Source organism: Wasmannia auropunctata, unplaced genomic scaffold, assembly GCF_000956235.1.
Source record: "Wasmannia auropunctata unplaced genomic scaffold, wasmannia.A_1.0 LD336050.1, whole genome shotgun sequence".
Lineage (NCBI taxonomy): Eukaryota > Metazoa > Arthropoda > Insecta > Hymenoptera > Formicidae > Wasmannia > Wasmannia auropunctata.
The window spans coordinates 1,403,269-1,414,801 of NW_012026840.1; the positions used below are offsets into that span (position 1 = coordinate 1,403,269).

The window sequence follows — 11,533 nt, forward strand, 5'->3', positions numbered from 1 at the left end:
CGTCAAAAGCCGTGCGCGGTGTCCAATTTCGCGCGAGAGGATAGATCGGGAATCTTCGTGAATTACGCAACTCTCGCAGGGAAGTCACAACAATCGGAGATCCGCAGCGGAGTTTCATCCTCGCCGCCGCGCGCGGCCGCGGCTGTCGAGGGATCGGTGCACAATTAAACTGCGTTAAATCGCGCGCGCCGACGTAATTTATCGCGCGCGAATAATAATTCGTCCGATATCGGCTCGAAGGCGTAAAGACCGCCTTCACCGAGCGATCCACCGCGATATGCATCCGGATACATTATGCATATCGACGACGGGAATAGTCGCGCAGTCGTTGAAAGGAGAAGTTTCTCTCCGCTCTTTTTTTTTTTTAATCTCTTCCCAAGACTATTTCTGAGGTCGCACGCCTTGAGCGAGCAAACGATGCTGGCCGAAAAAATGAAGAAGCCAATAGGAAAATATATGTCGAAGCGCATTGAAAAAAAAAAAGAAACGCTAATTTTAAACTTGTTGGACGAGATATATTATTTATTCATACAGTGCGATGTCCTTTCCGATTTGAGAATATCATCCTTAAAGTCGGCGCAGCCTTGAGGCCGCAGAGACGCAAGTGATGTGTGCCGCGCTGCTAAAAATATTTCCTCCGACTGGCAAAATGCACAAAAATTGTCTCCATCTTTCAGGTACACATATACGTGTCGCGCGTATCCTCCGTAAGCCGCCTTTCGCGGATTGTTCCATCCTCGTTCCGTAATATTAACGCATGACGTAAACAAAGTTACGTATTCGTCGCAGAGTCGTGAGAAACGTTGTACGTTGAAATCATGGCCGTGGTTTTCTGAGGAAGATTGATTCGCGTTCTCTCCGCGCGTAAATACGCGTTTAAAATGTATAAAACGTCGCGCGCGAACGCGGCGATACACGAGGCGATTATATCAGTTTCAATTTTTTTATGGAATATAATTTCTGGAGCAAACGAGAGAGAGAGAGAGAATTAATCCTTCACATCGTCCCCGCATCCGATCGCGCGACGCTGCTATTTGATGCTTAATCGATTCTCGCCGTCGGCTGTTTGACTGAAACACACTATAAACGTCACTCAACACGCTCTTATCTCGACCCGGAACACGCGCAAAGAAGGAAGCAATTCGCGCGCGATGTCGTTAACCCTCGCGCCGGGATTCGCGCCGGGAGCGCGTTTGACCCGCGTCGTTGCCGGTGCAGGTCGGTCAACGAAGTGTTATATCCGTTTTACGGGGAATTTCCCGGCGTGATGAAAACCCGTCGCGAGGCCGTCCCCGTTCACGCCGGATACGCGCAATCGATACTCGAAGAGCCGGCGGAAAATGGGGAAAGGCAAGTACCTCTCTCGAAAGAGAGAGAGAGATAGATAGATAGATTGTTATTTATTGAGCGCTCTAGAAACTTAGTCCTCTCAAGCGCTAAACAAAAAAAAATATTTCGATACATAATAATTTCAAATAAAAAATAATAAAAATAAAAATAAGAGAAATAATAACTAATAACAAATAATTAGAATTAATGAATGAAACAGCCGTAAAAGACGATAAAATAAGGAACAAGATTTAAAAAGAAAAAAAGAGAGAGAGAGAGACGTCACGTGACTGCACGAAAATGCGCTTATCTCTCTCTCTCTCTCTCTCTCTCTCTCTCTCTCTTTCTTTCGTCCGAGAAAAATTATATCGCTAGAAAATACTCAAGGACTTACAATTAGTCACGACGGATCAGCTTCCGCGAAACGCGGAAAGCCTCCTCCTCCTGTTTCATCGTGTCCATCATTATCTCTCGCGGGATTACAGCGCGTACAATTTTTTTCCCGAGAACGATACTGTTGTGCCGTTGTCGTTCGAAACGTTGATTAACGCGCGCCGAGCCGCGTGCACCGGTTATGCAATAATACAGCGCGTTATTAAAACGGAGGACAGCTCGATATTTTGCGCGTGATCGAAAGTATAAGAACCGTGTCACCCATCTGCAAAGAGGCGGCATTATCTCCGTTAATGCCAGCTGATTTAACACTAACGAGCGAGGACAATCTGGGTAATTGGTGCGATACGTGCTCTATTAGCTTGCTGCGGCAAGATTTCACACCTCGTTGAAACGTGCGAATCTGTAGCACGGTTGAGTCACGATTTTCCATATGTTTTACATATATTACATATATTACTTTTTTTTTCAACAAGAGCGGCCACGAGACGAGAAGTGCGGAATAAAAAATGAAACGATTCGCGAGATCGAGGGCGAATCTCGCTTTGTTTACACTTAACAAGCGCGCATTTCTAAAAAAAAAATTTCATTCCAATTCCACGTGCTTCCATAACTTTTTGTTTTTACGCCTCAATTTTTTTCGGAAAATTCGAATGCGGCACAAGAAGATTGAAAAAAAAAGAAAAAAAAATCAATCTCGTACACGATCCCTCGCATTCAAGCCGTCCCGATGCTCCAGTTTTCATTGACGCGTTATCAGGAAAACTTATAGCAAGGAGCCGTTATAGCAACCGAACTCGCAACTCAGCGCGTCCGGCGCTGAATGCTAAATGCAGATGTTTTTTTACTACACTCGCACGCGAAGACTTCACGTATACGCGTCGAGTCCGGCGGATCACGTACGTGATAATAAACCGTGTCGAAAATACTGCGGATAAATACGACGGAAATGCGCACTTTGAATATCGCTCCCCTTCCCCTCGCGCCTCTCCCCTTTATCTTATCGCAATTCTTTAATTTGAGAAATTTAGCCTGGCTAAAAATGTTTTCAAGTGTCGCTTAATTCCTTATTTTCGTCGAAACTTGCATTTTTTAATTACACACGAAAGCCAGAATCGCCTTTATACGCTCGCGTAAAAATTAATATACACATTAGCGATATAAGAATCAAGCTCGTCCTTGTATTAACGATAAAGAATGTAATAAAATTAGGCCACACAAACGAGCACTGTCCAACGAGGATGACAGCGTTTATTAATCTTGCAATATAAAATTTAAAAAGCGGTAGGGTACATGTTTCGACTCAACTTAAAGAACTTAACGTAAAGTTTTCTTCAGCCGCAAACTATATTAATAAAAGTAAACGCCAGTCACATATTCGTTAGAAAGTGCTCGTTAGTGGAGACCTAATTTTATTTACATTTTAATTATTAACATACGCACTTCTTTCAGTCTCAGGTGCGAAAATATTGATACGCGAGCAGCCCCCCTCCCCCCCCCCACCTCCAGGTCATCGCAAAGAATTTAATAAAAGTGGGATTTAGGTGTCGATATTCGAAAGACCAGTTGCCGAGTCGATCGCGCCGAGGCGGTACCACTTTGAGATGTCCCGACCTGCTTCGGAAAGATGGAACATCTCCGAATCTCTCTCTCTCTCTCTCTCGCGCCCGCTCTTGCTTTCGCTCGCGCGCACGTCAGCGGAAAGAACGGAGGGACGATTTCGACGAAAGGTACGAAGATAAACAAGAAAAAGGAGGAGGGGGGATGGGAGGGACAAAGAGAGAAAGCTGGACAATGGAGAATGAAATTGCAGGAGGAACGCCCGCTCCGATAATCGAGATCCGAATCCGTCATCGATCGCGTGCAGCAGAGATCACGATGCGGCGGCGCGGCGCAGAGAGATCCGATATGTTTCGGCACGATTGTTCTCACTCGCTCGCGAACGTGCCGCCGGGCGGGACGCGGCCGATCGAAACGTTCCGCGCGTCAATAGCGGGGGGGGGGGGGGTCCTCGAAGACGCGCGACGTAACGCGACGGACGACGGTCGGTCGGTCGGCCGCGCGGCCAATGAAAGCGCCGGCACGCATCTCATTACCGATGATAATCGAAAGGCACCGCTCCGGCTTGACGGCCGCGCCGTAGGCCTGCGGAGTGGAGTAACGACGACGACGACGGCGGCGTTGGCGCGTCACGCGTCCCGCGCCGCGCGTGTCGCCCGAGGAGCCTAATAAGCCTCGCTCGGCAAATCATCCGTGATGAGAGTATTTTTACGCGGACGATTCCGAACGGACGTTCTCTCGCGCCCGCGGGCGAGATCCGGAGGCTTCCCCTTTTTTTTTGTGTCTGATTCGAATCAAGACCAGCTCGTCCCTGCAAGGAACAAACAAATTATCATTAGGCCCGACCGAACGAGAGCTTATTTTAAACGAGGATGACAGCGTTTGAATCCTCGTCATCCTCGTTTAAAAAAGCTCGTTACAGTCTGGCCCTGATCATAATTTGTTTGCTCCTTTTTTTTTCTTTTCACTTTTCCGCCTGCGGCAGAGCTGCGAGAGAGGGCAAAAACGGAGGCGCGATATATCGACGAAAATCGAAACTGCAGAAAGGAGAGAGGTAAGGGAGGAGGGGGGGACCAGGCACCTTGCGCGCCTCGGAACGCGCGTCAGCTGCGAACAGCGAGAACGCGGGGGAACGAACAAAAAAAGCAATGCAAAAAGTGTTTACTCACTTCCTCGCAACGGCCGGCGACGGCAGTGGTGGCGATGACGACGACGATGATGACGATCGCGGGCTGCTCCTGTAGTTAGTTGCTCGCGCCGTCGATGAATCAAAAATCGTCCCTTGATGCAAAATGTGACGCGCACGCCGGCTGGTCGTCAGTTCGTTCGCCTCTCTGGGTACCCCCTCGTACTTCGTATACGTATGTACGTGTGTGGGAGGCGAAAACACTGCGATGCACTTCCGTCCCCGGACGTCCGCGCCGAGGTCCGCGGCTCTTCCTCGCTCGCGGCGGCGGGCGGACGGGCAACCAACCGGTCGATCGCGGAAGCTCGAACTTGTTTCCGTAACGTCAAGCGCGACGAGCGGGGGGGAAGGAGGGCGATCGTCGTTCGGCGACTTGACGAAAGTCACGGCGTGTACACGTACGAGCGCGATCCGATCCGATCCGATCTGCGATAAGTCAACGGCAGCGGCAGCGGCGACGACGACGACGATCGGCAGCAATCGGTGGGGATTTACATGGGCTGACCGCGCGCCGCGCGCCCGTACGCGTGTTTACAGATGTGCGGATATATGTCTCTCTCTCTCTCTCTCTCTCTCTCTCTCTCTCTCTCTCTCTTTCTCTCCCTCAGCGTCGCTCCCGCATGCCTGGCCGCGGGCGCAGCAGCCGCCAAGTGTCACTGGCACACGGACTGGGTACGGAGAACTTACGGGGCGCCGATCGAAACCGCGAGATGTTGACGTCGCGAGACGCGTGACGACATCCGCACCGCCCGGTGGTCCCGACACGACTACTGTCGCGCCGACTGCCGCCGGCCGCGCCGCCGCCGCCAGTCACCGCCGCGCGAACGCCCGCCGCCCGCGCCGCCCGCGACTGCCCGGCAAAGCCTCGCACCGCCGCCGAATTATCCGTCCGTCGGTAAGTCGGCACCTGCGCGCCGGAGATAAGATAATCGCGAAGGTAAATTACCCGCGTGAGCGCACGCTAAGGGGGAGTGGCGAGGTAGTGCGCGTGCGCGGTGGGTGATGGCGTGATGCGCGGTCGTTGTGGTTGGGAGGGGGTGAGCGCCGCGAACCGACATTCGCATGGCGACGCTCGAGCGGGCGGGAGGCGACCCGCGTCGTTTTCGCTTCGAAATATCTTCGTGTATCGGCGGCGCATCTCGAGATCGCGAAAGAAGAGCATCGGGCGCGATTTTTACTTATGAAATATATCCATTTTCCGACCGCGAGATCGACGGACCTCCTCAATTAGCCAGGTGATTACGATCCTGCGTAATACGACATGTAAATAGGCATTATAATAGCATTAATAATGCTAATAAATTCATATCGAAGCGTCCGCCTACTTCGTGCGCGGTTTATCTTTCCAAAGTAGGAATATCGCGCAATAGCGCGATGCAAAATAGAAATTGCAAGAATTATTCATCACTTGACACATTATAATAGCTCTTTGATTATGCTGAGAAATAATTGTTTCTTCGTGTCGCTTAAGTCTCTTCCGCTGAGATTTGTAAAATAAGTCGCGAAAAATAACTCGCTTTTCCACGATATTATACATCGCGCGGGATATCCGTGATACGCGAAGTGATACGGGAAAGCCGCGGAAAATTCACAAATGGAACATTCGGCGTACATACATGCCTTTCCGTAGTCCCGTGAAAGGTTTCGCGAATGACGATACTACAAAACAGTGCAAACGGCCGCGACATGCATGTTTTGTGCCGGCGCGCCGTTTGTTTACATTCGCCGGTGGCATTGCCGAGACTCGAGCCGGCGCGGCGGCGGGCGGCCTGTTGCCGTGTTTACTATTCGAGACGCAATCGCGGCGAGGAAAAACTATCCAATTCTACCTTCCGAGACGCGATCGTTTTTCGCGAGCGGTACTTGAATCTCGATCAGCATATCTCGCGCTTCTACACAGTGCGACAAATATAATTTCCCGGAATGGTGCTATAAAAATGAAACGAATTGAGTTTTTTCAGTTTTCTCTTTTTCTTCATTCAAAATATTCTCCTCCTGATTCAATATACTTTTTGCAACGATTCAGCAATGATTCAAATGACTGCTCCAGCTCATTTTGTGGTATTGCCTCCAAAGCACACGTCGAAGCCTGTTGAATTGTTTTCATACATCTTCAAAAATAGCATCCTTTCAACTTTATTTTCATTTTGGGGAATAAAGAAAAGTCACGTGGCGCTAAATCAGGTGAATGATTCAACACGCGAGCCTGATTTTTAGCCGAAAATTGACTGTGAGCTATTTTGAAGATGTGGAAACAATTCAACAGGCTTCGACGCGTGCTTTGGAGGCAATACCACAAAATGAACTGGAGCAGTCATTTGAATCATTGTTGAATCGTTGCAAAAAGTATATTGAAACAAGAGGAGAATATTTTGAATGAAGAAAAAGAGAAAACTGAAAAAAATCAATTCGTTTCATTTTTAAAGCACCATTCCAGGAAATTATTTGTCACACTGTGTATACAGTTTCCCGCTGACTTAACCCTCCACCCGGAACAATTTTTGGTCTTTGGTCATTTGGAATGGGATAATTCAGAACACAATTTGAATAAAAAAAAAACAACGAACAAATTATATAATATATATTTTAAAAACGTTAAGAATAAAATTGTGAATTACATTCCATCAGTCTTCCACTCTAGTAAACAATCAAATAACGAAAAATATATTCCGGGCAGAGGATTAAATATTTCAAAATTAATTCTTAAGAACTGAGAACTCGGCTAGTAAACGAATCTCCGAATATGGAATTTATTATTTATTCGAAAAAAAAAAATTAACATGGAGTGGGGACGCGTGAATAGATGGTGAATTGGCAATGTGTGCGTTTTGGGGGACTTATGCAGATGCGAGACGGGATAGTAGCGATTGCATATACTTTCGGAGGATTCGTTTTATTCAGTTGACAATTCGCGAATCGGGAGATCGGCATGAATCGAAGTTGCCGGCGTGTCATTGTAATTTCTCGTCCACCGGCGGAGCGTCGCGGCGTCGTGGATGTAGAGTTAGATTTAATATGTCGAATTTCAGTATAGCGATGCGTCTAATTAGATGCGTTCGCAATTAAATGTATTCTTAATACACGAAATTTCCTTTTAAAATTTACCCTGAAAATCATATTGAAATCATGAGACAATATAGTATTTCGGCAAATTTTACTGTGCACTACAATATTTGTTGTAGTATATGTTAAAAAAAATCAATAACACTACAATATTTGTTGTAGTATGTATTAAAAAAAATAGTGAAAAACACACATAAAATTCGTCGAAATATTATACACGGAGAGAATTTTATTTTAAAATTTACCCTGAAAATCATGTTACTCATCGGACAATATAGTATTTCGACGAATTTTATGTGATTTTCATTATTTTTTAAAATATATATTATAATAAATTTATTGTAGTGTACAGTAAAATTTATTGTAGTGCACAATAAAATTTGCCGAAATACTATATTGTCCTACAATTAACATGAATTTTAGGGTAAATTTTAAAATAAAATTCTCTCCGTGTACGCGTACGTTAATATCTACTAATACAAGCGCGCAGCTTCGGCTTTTCGGCGATTCGATTTTACGCGTTGCGCGTATCGCAAAACGCTCTCTCGATCGAGATCTATCGGCTCTGTCGAGCATATATTTTCGTATCGTAGATGCAAGTTCACCCACGACTTCAGTACACGTATTCGTTCGATTTTGCCACAATATAGTCGAGACCCGTTCTAAAACGCAATATATATGTATATTAGAATTATGATTAGCATTACGCGCTAGTTGACCGCGCGATTTTTGGATTCTTCCCTCTCCGTCCGAGATATGCTCATTGCGCTCTTCAGAGACATCGCGAATGGATTGTTCATCTTTTCATCCGCCCGGATTATGATAAACCACGCGTCGCCGTATACGTCGGGAGTGCCGTGTAAAATAATCGCGCGGTCGAAGTTAATCGCGTTTTCGCGAGTGAGTGTTGTGTGCAACGAAAGAACCTGAGAGCAGAACGATATACCAAGCTGGACAACAGGATTTTTGTACCTTGCAGCCCTGGAGCAATGATCGCGGAGCAACCATAAGGTAATTCAACATTATTTATGACTTGCGAATTGAAGTAATAATTTAACATTATTTATTAAATTAAATGTCTATTCCTTTTTAATCGAATTTCTTAGTCAAACAATACGAATATTAACAATCGGAGAGATGGTTATTTATTTGTGAAAATATATATATTTTTTGATATAAGAATATACGTACCATAAAATAAAGAAAAATAGAGGAACAGATTTCTCTTTTTGAAAATTATTTTTAATTATATTAATAAATATATATTCGTGCAAAAACAATCGCAGCATTCGAAGAGATAATTCAATATCTGATCATTATTCGTGACTCGCGGAATCAATTGTTCATTCTTTTTCGAGCGAATTGTTCTAGTTATTTTTCATTATTATTCATTGATCTACGATTCGAAATTCATTCTATTAAATTAATGTGATAATTGAGAAGAGAAATAAAAAAAATTAGCAACACGTTCACAATGGATTTAATAGAAAATAGAACAACATAAAAGGCACGTGGATTACAATAAAACTCACGCAATATTGGTTCTTTTCATTTTATTGTACCAAAAAATTGCATCTTGTTCAATCATCGTTAATTCAATATAATATATATATATATATATATATATTTATATTTATATTTGTTATATCTTATTTATAATAAATATTTGTAATAGCGTAATGTTCATTGTTTGTCATTGTTTTATTGTGTTCATGAACCATGAAAACGTGGATTCAGCAAGTTCGTAATCATCGTCATCACGTGCTAACTAGAAAGACGTTCTGTGTGATTGGTCAGATTCGGGAAATCTGTCTGGTAAAAGACACGCCAGATCGTCGAATTATTTCTGTCTCATATGCGTTTTCTCTCCTCTCTTTTTCCTCCTTATTCTTTCTTTCAGAAAGGCCGGATTATTAGAGATTAATTCTTTTCTCTCGGCATACTTGTCGTTGATATAGCTTTTTTTTTCTTCCTTTTGTTAACAGTACCAGCATCTTACATAGACGATTCATACATTGAAACAATAGGTACCTAAGGAAACTTTACATCTAGCTGTAGTGAGGCGCCCGTTCTCTTAAATTCGTCCTCTAGAATTATTTTTCTGAATCCGCATAAGCGCGTAAGTCCGCAAAATGTATCACTCTTCTTATTCTTCAGTAAAATTGGACCTATGCCACTTGGTATTGTTATAATGATATAACAGAAAGAACGCGAATTCTTCATTTATATTACTCATCATCAAGACTTTACTTCCAAAAATTATAACTTTTCTCAATTTGCCGTTGATTAAGAGACATTACATATTGAGAGTACTAAAAGTAAAATTAATTTTTTTAAATATCTCTCTTAATCTCGTGTCATATTGTCGGATCATATTTGAAATATTTTACTTTATACGTAATTAATCTGTTTTGTATATTCTAAATTTTAATGAAGAAATGCATTATGCATTTCCGTTTGAATTATTCCAACTCGTTACAAATGCAAATAATTCTCATTTCACAAAGCTTTTGCGATAATAACGGTGCGAGACGACTAAATACTGCGGAATTAAATATGCCCCCAGTCAAAAATGGTTTTTATTATTGTACATTACTTTTACGATACGTTAACATTTTAGAAATCCCGCACGCGATTTATCATTTTATTTTGTCGTTGACCAATTCAAGAACAACGGGTCCTCCTCCACGAGCCGAAGCAGCGCAGCTAATTACCATATACCGTAAGAAAATATATGTACCTCTACAGACACCAATAATTCGATCTTCACGATTGTACATGGAACATAGAAACGGTTCCCGAACAAATCCTCCGAACGAGTGTTCCGAACATTTTATTTTTATCGTCATCATTATCATCATCACTACGTTAGTTTATAAAGCTTTACTTTGCCTTTTTGTTAATTAACGAATATCTCGTCGATTCCCCGATTAAACCCTGCAGTACAGCAGTCTTTGTGCCAATTTTTTTCTCGAGAGCTTTTTGTTAGCTAATAAACTCGAACACATCACGAGGTGCCATTTGCTCTTTTTTTTTCTTTTTTCTCGTTTTTACTTTTCTCAATATATTGTTCGGCAAAAATTTCCTTTAGCAGCTCTCCGGTCACGCTCTTCACGATAATCTCGTCGTCAATAAGTATGGCAGTGACTAGGAACCACTGGGAGAAAAAAACGCAACGTTACTGCAGAGTTAATGACGATCGTCGTCCACGAGAGAGAGAGTGTTTAGTTACAACTCCTTAGCATTTTATACGTCGCTACAAACATGTGTTACGTTTGAAAAGGGTCTACCAGCGATATCGAAATCTATTATCGAAAGAATCCGTCTCACTGCGTAAAAGCGGTCGATCGAAGGATCGTCGAGCGTCTCTCGCCCGGGTCCCCTTTGATCTTCTAATTTCTTCGCGGCACGCACCAAACGACGTTTTGTGTCTGATTGCATGATAATTCGCGATTGTCATTTCGGGCTCTTTCGAATTGCGCCACTTTGCAAGCGATACTCGTGCGATATTCACGATAAAAAAACGTCCCGGTCCGAATGTATACGTAAATGGAAACGCTTTTAATGAATTTTAATTTCCCTTTCTAGCGATATAAATAAATCAATTTCGTTTTCGAGTTAAATTGTTTACCAATCGTTTTAATTAGTCACTCAATCGTCGAGTTAATCGTTTTCCACAGTTTTCCCTCACATCGCGTGTAATGTACTTTCTGCGGAAACATCGCGTTATCTTTTTTCCAATTTTTATTCGAACAATTACGAAAACACGTGCGTGGACATCGTGATGCGAGCCGCCAAGAAAGCGTCCGTTCCTTCAAAACATCGTGCCTCCCCCTTCGTCTCTCTCAGCCTCTCTCTATCGCCGTAATATCGAAATGTTAAATCCTTATCATTTCCAGTTGCACATAAGCGAGCGCAAAACTTTTCGTTCGAGAGAACACGTTCCTCCTCTCGCGTCACAAATTGCACTTTAATTAACATCATTTAATTTCGTGTTTTTTG

The 11,533-nt window shown here is 43.6% G+C and overlaps 1 protein-coding gene across 10 annotated transcripts in view; it reads right to left on the reverse strand.

Moving 5' to 3' along the window:
* LOC105451563 (inositol 1,4,5-trisphosphate receptor) overlaps positions 1–5,231 on the reverse strand; it is a 56,592-nt gene extending 51,361 nt beyond the window's left edge. For all 10 annotated transcript variants that reach the window (XM_011692096.1, XM_011692093.1, XM_011692089.1 and 7 more), the window contains exon 1: positions 4,452–5,231. The gene's annotated coding sequence lies outside the window, so the exon portion shown is untranslated. The remainder of the gene's footprint in view (positions 1–4,451) is intronic.
* Positions 5,232–11,533: the final 6,302 nt, after the last annotated feature.